This window comes from Phymastichus coffea, unplaced genomic scaffold, assembly GCF_024137745.1.
Source record: "Phymastichus coffea isolate CEN01 unplaced genomic scaffold, Cenicafe_Pcof_1.1 PCOF00150, whole genome shotgun sequence".
Classification (NCBI taxonomy): Eukaryota; Metazoa; Arthropoda; class Insecta; order Hymenoptera; family Eulophidae; genus Phymastichus; species Phymastichus coffea.
Window position 1 is genome coordinate 68,589 of NW_026706961.1, and position 10,504 is coordinate 79,092.

Sequence of the window (10,504 nt, forward strand, 5' to 3'; positions counted from 1 at the left end):
TCAAGTGGTGCTTATTATCTCAAAAATGCCAAGTAATACCGAGTAAGATACTGAAACAATTTGTCTAATCCAACTAGTCATTATAAAGTTAATATCAGTTAACTAGTGCTTAGCAGTATGATAAGTTGAGATTACTATATTACCAAAGAAAAAGCTAATTAGACCGGAGCGAATAAAATTTAAACGATATTATGATTAGCACAGGATCTTTGCGTACTCCAACTGATTCAATGCTGAAGATGGTATATGTCATTTATGGGAAAAATGCAGCAAATAAGAAAATTGAGCATTTATATTAATTAAATTCATCGATTTGTGTTTTGTAAATGGAGAATAAAAAGTATTCTATTCTTAAAATTCTATATTGTATTGAAATTTTGATATTTTTGTAATATTTTGTATATGTAATTGCTTAATAAATATTACTAATTAATTTAAGAATTAGTAAAAATTTAACCATATGTTAAATGAATGAATAAATAAGAATTAAAAAAAAATCAATTAATTTTTTTCCAATCAAGCATAGATACAAATTGACAACTAGAGTGGAAACTTCGTCAGTAAATTTGGAACCTGTATTTGTTTTGATTTGAGCAGTCAAATTCAAAACGTTCCTACAGATTTCATTGCCGGTGGGTGTACATATTGTGCACGAAATTCGACTGCATCTTGTATTGATTATGTGTGCATTTCGTAAAAATTATGTATGAAATACATACAAGTATAATTGAAAACTATATTGATTGTAATATACCGGGTGTCCACAACCACCCGTCCACCCCTTTTATTTCTTTAGCAACACGTTTTTAGGAAATATGATATATACGAAAGTTTTAGCAAATCAATCAAGGATTTTAGCGGTGTCCTTTAGTTTGACCTTGAAGTTGATTTTCAAGGTCATTTCAAGGTCAAATTTCGTTTTTTAAATAGGAACCCCTATTTTTTATACTGGATTCTGAAAGAACACGAAATTTTGAGTAAAAAGTGTTTTTAGTATTTTTTTTATTAGACGCATATTTAGCGAGAAAAAAATTCAGTGATACCGGTGTCCATACCATCCGTCTATTTCTTCTAAAATCTAGGTAGAATACCTATTCAGCGAATAGTAAAATTCGAAGTCTTGTGCTAGTAAGTGCATTGTGCCTATTGATTGGTGATGCTTTTAACATTCACTTCCGGCCGAAAGTAGCCTACTGGGATAGGAAGTCAGTTTTTTTTAAATGGTGTAGTACTTTTTTATCGTGGATTTTGATTTTACATCGATTCCACATAAAAAAATATCTAGGTATGAAACTTTTGTTTAAAAATCTTTATTGTAAAAATGTACCACCTAGTAGTAATTATAAATAAAAGAAAATGAAAATTTTCTTTTTAAATTCGAGTAGTCAAAATGCAATGTTCGGTACGAATACTATGCAAAATTAAGTTTACTTTGTCAGAGGTGATTTCGTAATTAAACCCGACGTTGGAAATTATCTATCATTAAAGAAATAAATTATAAATTCATCATTTTCAGAGGTAAGTTTTAACTCGGAAAGAATTTGAACCATTTTATTGCGTTTCTCTTACTAAATGACAAATTAGATTTATTTTCTTTTCAAATAGGTACCTATGGTGTATTCCAAAGAAGAAGCGCACGACATGTTGCAAGTTTTATTTGAAGCTGGGTCATTCCTTGCTGCTGAAAGGTTGTGGCAAGAGCGTTACCCCAACAGATTTCCTCATTCTCGTAAAGTATTTTCGCGTCTATCTAGAAGAATCAAGAATGAAGGACTTGTCCAACCTCATCACAATAAGGGAAGGAAAATTCGCCGACGAATTAGAGATGAACGGTCTGTGGATATGGTCGCATCAGCAATCATTGAGCCAAATGATTCTGTAAGGCGCCGGGAACGTGATTCTGGTATAAGCAAATCCACTATCAGTGTTATTCTTCGGAGCAATAAATTTCATCCCTACAAAATGGAATTACATCAAGATCTGAATAATGTTGATATTGAACAACGTCTTGCATTCTGCAACTGGGCGAGTGGCCAAAGAGAAAATTTTCATCGAATCGTACTCTTTTCGGATGAATGTACTTTCAAAAGTGATGGTGAAGTTAATACGCAGAATTTTCGTTATTGGGCAGCGCAAAATCCGCACTGGCTGAGAATGGAAGACCACCAACGGGTTTGGAAAGTTAATGTATGGTGCGGCATTATCGATAACCAAATCATAGGCCCAATTTTTTTCGAAGGAAACCTTAATAGCTTTAGATATCTCCATCTTGTAGAAAGAGAATTAGCCCCTTTATTAGAAAATGTTAATCTTGAGATACGTCGTGACATGTGGTTCCAGCAAGATGCATGTCCTTCGCACACTGCGCTTATCATTCGAAGAGCTTTGAATCGTTTATTTCCGAATAAGTGGATTGGAAAGTACGGTCCTGTCAATTATCCACCTCGATCCCCGGACCTTTCAGTATTAGATTATTATTTATGGGGAAGAGTAAAAGATTTAGTTTACCGTGAGCGTCCAACTACGCGGGCTAACATGATTCGCAGAATCACAGAAGCAATCCGCTCGCTTGAAGTAGCAGAAATTAGAAGAGCTGTTGATAATTTTGAAGCTAGAGTGCAGGCATGCATTTTGCAAGGTGGAGTGCATTTCGAACACTAAAATAAATAACCCAATAAAAAAAAAGTTTATTTAGGGAAACAAGAATGGACATTATTTATGTTTTCATAAAAAAGCTAGTTTATTATGTTTATTCAGATTACAGTTTATTTATTTGATTTGTTATAAAAATAAAAATTTTTTATAAAATAAATTATAAAAATAAAATAAAAATAAAAATAAACCAATGGCAAGATTCTTTCTGAATTTTTTTCTCGCTAAATATGCGTCTAATAAAAAAAATACTGGAAACACTTTTTACTCAAAATTTCGTGTTCTTTCAGAATCCAGTATAAAAAATAGGGGTTCCTATTTAAAAAACGAAATTTGACCTTGAAATGACCTTGAAAATCAACTTCAAGGTCAAACTAAAGGACACCGCTAAAATCCTTGATTGATTTGCTAAAACTTTCGTATATATCATATTTCCTAAAAACGTGTTGCTAAAGAAATAAAAGGGGTGGACGGGTGGTTGTGGACACCCGGTATATGTATATAAAATACGTACGTGTTTTGTACGTATTATGTACATATTGTGCATGAAATTCGTACGAATTTTGTACGAAATATGCATAAAATACGCATAATTATTATGAACAATTGAAAACTAATTTGATTGTAAAATTTTTTATTCATATCAAAAAAATAGATAACATTTAATAATTAAGAGTAGGGATCAATAATTAACGAACAATTCTTAATTGTTTTAGAAAATATTATTAAAAGTACTTGAATAATTATTTTGTGAAGCATATATATACATGAAATTAAAAAATATAACTACACAAGACATAAAAATGACAACTGGTATAACTGTGAATGAATTTACAAAGTGTAAACATTAATAGTGTAACATATTAGGTACTGCCGTTATATAATGACCAGAAGAGGTTTTAACACAAATTGCAATACGCTTAATATCTCTTGTACGTATTATGGTAAGTACGCTATCCATTTCTATAACTATTTTTATTTTACTACAGTTAATAAATGTATCTTCTACTTTAATACAATAACACAATGTATATTCTATTTTTGAAATTTCGTCAACTATAAATTCGCTTATTTTCATAAACAATCCAGTTTTGGTCTGAATGTATGAGTTATTTGAATGCAATTCTTTTTTGCTGACCGAAAAAATACAATCATTTTTCAAGAGCTTTTCATAAGACTTCGTAAAGTTTTCATTGAGATTATATAAATTTATCCATTTTATATCAGTGTAAAAAGACGTTCCAAAGTACCTATTTTCTCTAATTTTCACAGATTTTTAAGTATTTTTATTTTTTAAGAGCCGAATAAATTTTAGTATTGATGAAGAATATTTATATTTTGAAATATGTTGTTCTAATAAAATAGCACTATTTTCGTACTCAATTTTGCGACAAATCTGGTGTATGACCCCTTTTGTCGATTTAATCATTCTAAGAGCTTTCCCATTACCAGCTTCAAAGGGATAACCATTATAAAAAGCTATTGGTCCCCAATTTTTCACACTATCAACTAAGTGCATAAGTTGATGTACGTTATACGTCATTGCACTCTGGCAATAGAGCTTTTCTGTATCTGCAACAAATTCCTTCAATAGTTTGTCAGCACGATCAAGATCAACTTTACTAATCGACGTACATTTTAAAATATGCATTGCTTCTACCAATAGTTCCCAATGATCCGCGTGTTTATTAAAACCAGATATAGATTTTAGAATAGGCAGACTAAAATAAAGCAACCAGTTTTCCCATTCTCTGCCTTTCCAGTTTTTTCTTTCTTTTAATGTACGCGTTAAACGTGCAGTTTGATTGGGAGTCTGTATTTTCAGCAAAATAGTATCTATATCTATCTTATTTTTCAATGAGTACGGTGCATCGAATGTATCAAAAAACATACAAGCGAATTGTCGACAAACTCCCAGATCTACACAATGCAACTCATCCGGAACAAAGCCGTCGATGATATTAAAATATGGAAGATGAGCTAAGGCAGATTCTGCTTTTACTCCAAATGTCTCTTTAGACACTGTCTTTTTTGCATGAATCATTTGCGCAAGATTTTGTGTACTTAAATGATCTCGTTTTTCTGGCACATAATCAAGGAGCGGGTATTTTATAACTGTTTTATTATACTTTTTAACTGGTATACCAGGATGCAGGCACCAATTGCATCCATAGTAACCGTTAAACGGAGTAATACCCTGTAACGGAGCACGCGCAGTTGAATCTGCACAGCAGCATATAGGATATAATTTTATTGTTCTAACTCTATTAATAATTTTACAAGAAATACCTTCTGAATTCAAAGTATTAATATTATTGACAAATCTTTTAACAAAAATATTCATGTCTGGTTTCTTTCCGAACCATATAGCAGCAATAATAGTACTACTAGATCGTACGTCAGGAGGAATTTCGTTCAAAATTATTTGTATGGGCCATATCGAATAATTACTACTTTTCCAAACAGGAGATCCATCGCTGTTTATCGTATACGTGACATACGAATATTTGAGCTCATTTGGTAACGATGAAACAAATTCTTTATATTTATATCCATCATAGATATCGGTAAAATGTTCAATATCATTCGAAACATCTGCATTATTACGCAATATGTCATTATAGTATCTATCATGAGTTTGTAATAAATGTTTCACTTTTTCTTTTATATTCAAAATCGTGAAAAAGCTAAGATTATTTCCCTTAACAGATACGTTACTTTTACATTTATAACAAAAAACAGTGCTTTCAGTAAAATTCAGTAAAATGAGATATATTTCGCATTTAGGACAAACTGCATGAAACTTTGCATTAGATTTAGATCGTAGCAAATTGTCAATGTGGTAACGTGTATCGGGTAGGATGGGAATATTTATGAAACTATTGAACATATTACACATCAATTCTATACCATTCGTTGGTAAATTAAAATGATCGCAGTATTTTTCGATAGCACATAACATTTCTGCCTCACTTGCAACTATATGAGCAGATGGGACTTTATCTAAATCGCCGTTTTTCAGTCTGTCTTTTAGTTCGGAAAATTGTTGTTGTTCCGATGCTTTCCAAAATTTTTCTGCTTCTGATGCATCAGAATCATATCCTGTATTGTTCACTGAGACAGCGAATCTAATGTCATCATCGAGCTAAAATAAATATTGAATTATAATAAAGTCCTTCAATTTTTGAAACATTATTCGAAAGGTTGGATAATCAAAATTGAATTAAAATACAAGTTGACAATGTACATTTTTCATCTTACCAGATAAACGATAATGTTACGTTAAGAAAATACAAAATAAAACGTTACGACTTTAGAATATAAATGGGGCGGGAGAAGGGGTCAGCAAAGCTGGGTACCTAGGAGTAGTTAGCAATATTTTTTTTCATATGCATGTAAATTAAATGCTCCCTTCAGATTCTTGTGTACAAGCTCATTGAACAATCACCGCTACTCGCTATTCGGCAGAGGCGAGCTTTCATAAAAAAGAAAATGACTTTTGCTCGCTCTCCATTCCACTCCATTTGTTTCTCTTAGAAGATTCTATTGAACTATGTATTTTTCAAAATTCTGACCCATTTTACCGGGAACTCCCCCAATAGTAATAATATTATGTTCTAATAAATAAAAAAAAATAATATTATGTAACAAGATATACTGACTGTAGAATTTTCGAGTCTAATATTCATAGGTAATGACTTTTCATAATCCTCTATATCAAAAGATTTGTCATCAGGCTCATTTCCAAACTTCATCGAAACGTCATACGCCTTTCTACTTATGTTTGTAGAGGTTTCTATATTGTCAAATTTATAAATATCTATTGGCAGTGTATTTTCCTGGGTGCAGCTTGATGGCTTCTCAAATTGATCTATATGTACTTTGTTGAGACTGACTTGATTGTTTATAGTACCATCAAGCTTTGGTAGTTTAAGTCCAATGATTATTTGAAATTCCTATAAAAATATTAGTATATAAATAAATAAGATGTTTTAAAATAATATATGTATATATATATATATATATATACAGGGTGTCCCATTTTAATTGACCACGCCCTAAAACAGGTTAATAATTTGCTCTGAGAAAAAAATGTTTCAAATAAAATTTGTTGGGTTCGAAGGGGGGCATCTTTTGGCTATTTCAGCTGCGACCTTGAACATGACCTTCAAGGTCATTTGAAAGTCAAGACCAAATTTTCATATGAAATGTGCATATTTTATGGCGGATTCGGATTCTACTAAAAAAGAAAAACACTTTTTGTATGAATCATTTTTTGAAAAAATCCCAAATTTTTGTTGTTAACGGCTTTAAAAAAGTAGAAAAAATCACTAGATATCTCTACCTTAAACTAAGGTTAGAATTTTTCCCACTGTTAAGAATGATTTTGATGAATGTTACTAGATTCAATGAGGGACATACTGTAGTGACATTCACCACGAACTTGCTTAAGAGCCATCAATGTCATTTGAAGGTCATCAAGATTTTTTGAAGGTCAAATGTTTATTTACAGGTAACCATTAAATTTTATCCGAGAAATTAGAATATTAGAATTAGAATATTTTTCTCGTAAATGCTTTATTTCTCGCTAAAAGACATTTTTTTGCTTCGTTATTGTTCTATTGGTAAGGCTTGTAAATTCTTACAGCTCCTCAAAGCTTCTCATCATTAGGTTTTCATTGACTTTCTGAATTTCAGATTAAATAAAAATTAAATTATTAATTTAAGATTAAATATTTCCTAAAAAATCTACCTACAACAGATAATGGCTGACTACACGCCAGTAGAGATAGTTAACATGATCAAGATTCTGGGAGAATGTCACGACAATTACAAGACTGCAGCGAGGCTGTACGCTGAAAGGTATCCGGACGCTCGTCATCCTACTAGGAGGAATATTAAACTTCTAACGATAAGAGCTCAAGGAGGTAACTTAAGAAGGAAGAGGCGACGGACGGGCCCAAGAGAGCATATTGCGCTTGGGGTTCGTGCTGTAATTGCCGAGGATCCTCATATTTCGACGCGACAAATTCAGCGAATGCATGGAGTACCCAGATCAACAGTTTCCCGTGTATTGCGTCATTTTAGATTTCATCCATATCACTTGCACCTTACACATGCCATTGAGCCTGGTGATCCTGCCAGGCGACTTAGATTCTGTCAATGGGCGGAAACACGAATGCGCATAGATCCATTTTTCTTTGATTGGACTCTCTTTACAGACGAGGCAAAGTTCGACAATATAGGAGGAGTTAATCTTCATAACGCGCATTATTATGCAGAAGAAAATCAACATTAGCAGCGAGATCACCGTACACAAAGACGGTGGTTAATTAATGTTTGGGCGGGCATAGTTGGGGAATACGTTGTGGGTCCAATTTTTTATGACCGTAATTTAAACGGCGAGCTTTATTTAGATATTCTCGAGAACCAAATTCCACCTATTCTAGAAAACATTCCGCTAGAAATAAGGCGAGACATGTGGTTCCAGCAAGATGGTGCTCCCGCTCATCGTCGACTACTTGTCAGGAGATTTCTGAATGCGACATACCTAAATAGTTGGATTGGAATTGGTAGTCCAATCTGTGAATTCCCTGCACGATCGCCAGATTTGATCCCATTGGACTTCTTTCTGTGGGGGGCCGTGAAGCAGAGAGTTTACGCGGAAGCCCCGACGACGGCACAAAATATGATGGAGAGAATTGTTGCAGCATTCCAGGCGTTAACCCCACAAACATTAATAGATGTCCAAAGAAGTTTTCGGCAGAGAATACAAATATGCATTCAACAAAATAGGCAATTGATAGAGCACTTGAGACATTGAAATTTCCGTGACTAGCTGAACGAAGGGGTCTTGCCTTAAGTGGTTGGACGTGGTCTTGCCTTAAGTGATCCAAAGGATACCTCTGTCTTTGTTTGAAGCTAGTAACATTTATCTAAAACATCTTATTTCTAGAACAAATTCTCTTTTCAGTTAAAGGGAGAGCTATCTACCTATTGATGATAAAAAATGATTCAGACAAAAAGTGTTTCTCTTTTTTAGTAGAATCCGAGTCCGCCATAAAATATGCACATTTCATATGAAAATTTGGTCTTGACTTTCAAATGACCTTGAAGGTCATGTTCAAGGTCGCAGCTGAAATAGCCAAAAGATGCCCCCCTTCGAACCCAACAAATTTTATTTGAAACATTTTTTTCTCAGAGCAAATTATTAACCTGTTTTAGGGGGTGGTAAATTAAAATGGGACACCCTGTATATATATATATATATATATATATATATATATATATATATATATATATATATATATATACAGGGTGTCAATTAAGTCCCGGGACGCCTGAATATTTTCTGAAGTACTTCAGTTCTGAAAAAGGTCAAGGTCATTCCTTTAGTAACTTTCAACGCGGAATCCGATGGTGACCTTGGATTTGACCTTGAGATTGACCTTCAAGGTTATTTCAAGGTCAACTTTGTTTTTTCAAATAGGAACCCCCATTTTTGACCCCGGATTCGGAAAGAGCAGGAAATTTTACGTCCAAAACGGTATTTTTAAATTTTTTTTCATGGCCTTGAGAAGGTCGATTTAAGGTCAAATGTTTGAAAAACTGCCTAAAAGCGTTTTTTTAATTTTTAAGATATCGAAAAATGACCTCTACAAAATTTGTTCAGAACAGAGTGTGCCACCCAATGCACCAAAAACTTTTGACCTTTAACCTCATTTTGAAGGTCATTTCAAGGTCGAAGTGTTTTTTGTAATGGAAACCCCTCTTTTTGACCCCGGATTCGCACCTAGCGCGAAACTCAACACAATACCTTATCCAAACGTCGGATTTCGCGCTATGTGCGTATCCGGGGTCAAAAAGAGGGGTTTCCATTACAAAAAACACTTCGACCTTGAAATGACCTTCAAAATGAGGTTAAAGGTCAAAGGTTTTTGGTGCATTGGGTGGCCCACTCTGTTCTGAACAAATTTTGTAGAGGTCATTTTTCGATATCTTAAAAATTAAAAAAACGCTTTTAGGCAGTTTTTCAAACATTTGACCTTAAATCGACCTTCTCAAGGCCATGAAAAAAAATTTTAAAATACCGTTTTGGACGTAAAATTTCCCGCTCTTTCCGAATCCGGGGTCAAAAATGGGGGTTCCTATTTGAAAAAACAAAGTTGACCTTGAAATAACCTTGAAGGTCAATCTCAAGGTCAAATCCAAGGTCTCCATCGGATTCCGCATTGAAAGTTACTAAAGGAATGACCTTGACCTTTTTCAGAACTGAAGTACTTCAGAAAATATTCAGGCGTCCCGGGACTTAATTGACACCCTGTATATATTGTAACGTGTATTTTTGAATTGAGCGCGCAAACGTCCGATCCCGTTCGTTGCGCTCATGAACCGTCGTGTTCAATCGAGCGAGATGCTCGTGAGGTCGTCGTCGTTGGTACTGGATGCACGTTTTCGCCGACGGCTCAGCTTTTATTATCCGATCGGCGCTTGACGAGGACGCACCATCTCTGCATCCGGCACCTTTTCCGGCGCTACCGAGATACACTCTTTGGTCCGCAACCTCGGAGCCGACTACAACGCTGCGGCCAGGAAGCTATTCCTTCAACGAGGGGGACCACGAGTTACGTAGCGAACATTTTCCGAGATTTAACCGACTCGGACCTCCTTGAGGAATACAACGAGCGGGCCCGTCGATCAAGATATCATCCGCTGCATATCAACACCGACACGTAAGGAATCCATTGTGCGGGTCTCCGGACCTCCCCCGTCACGGCAATTGGATTATTTATGTTTAATGTTACTTGAGCGGACGAGTTTTTCTTATATTCGTGAGGAAGCGATTCTTTGG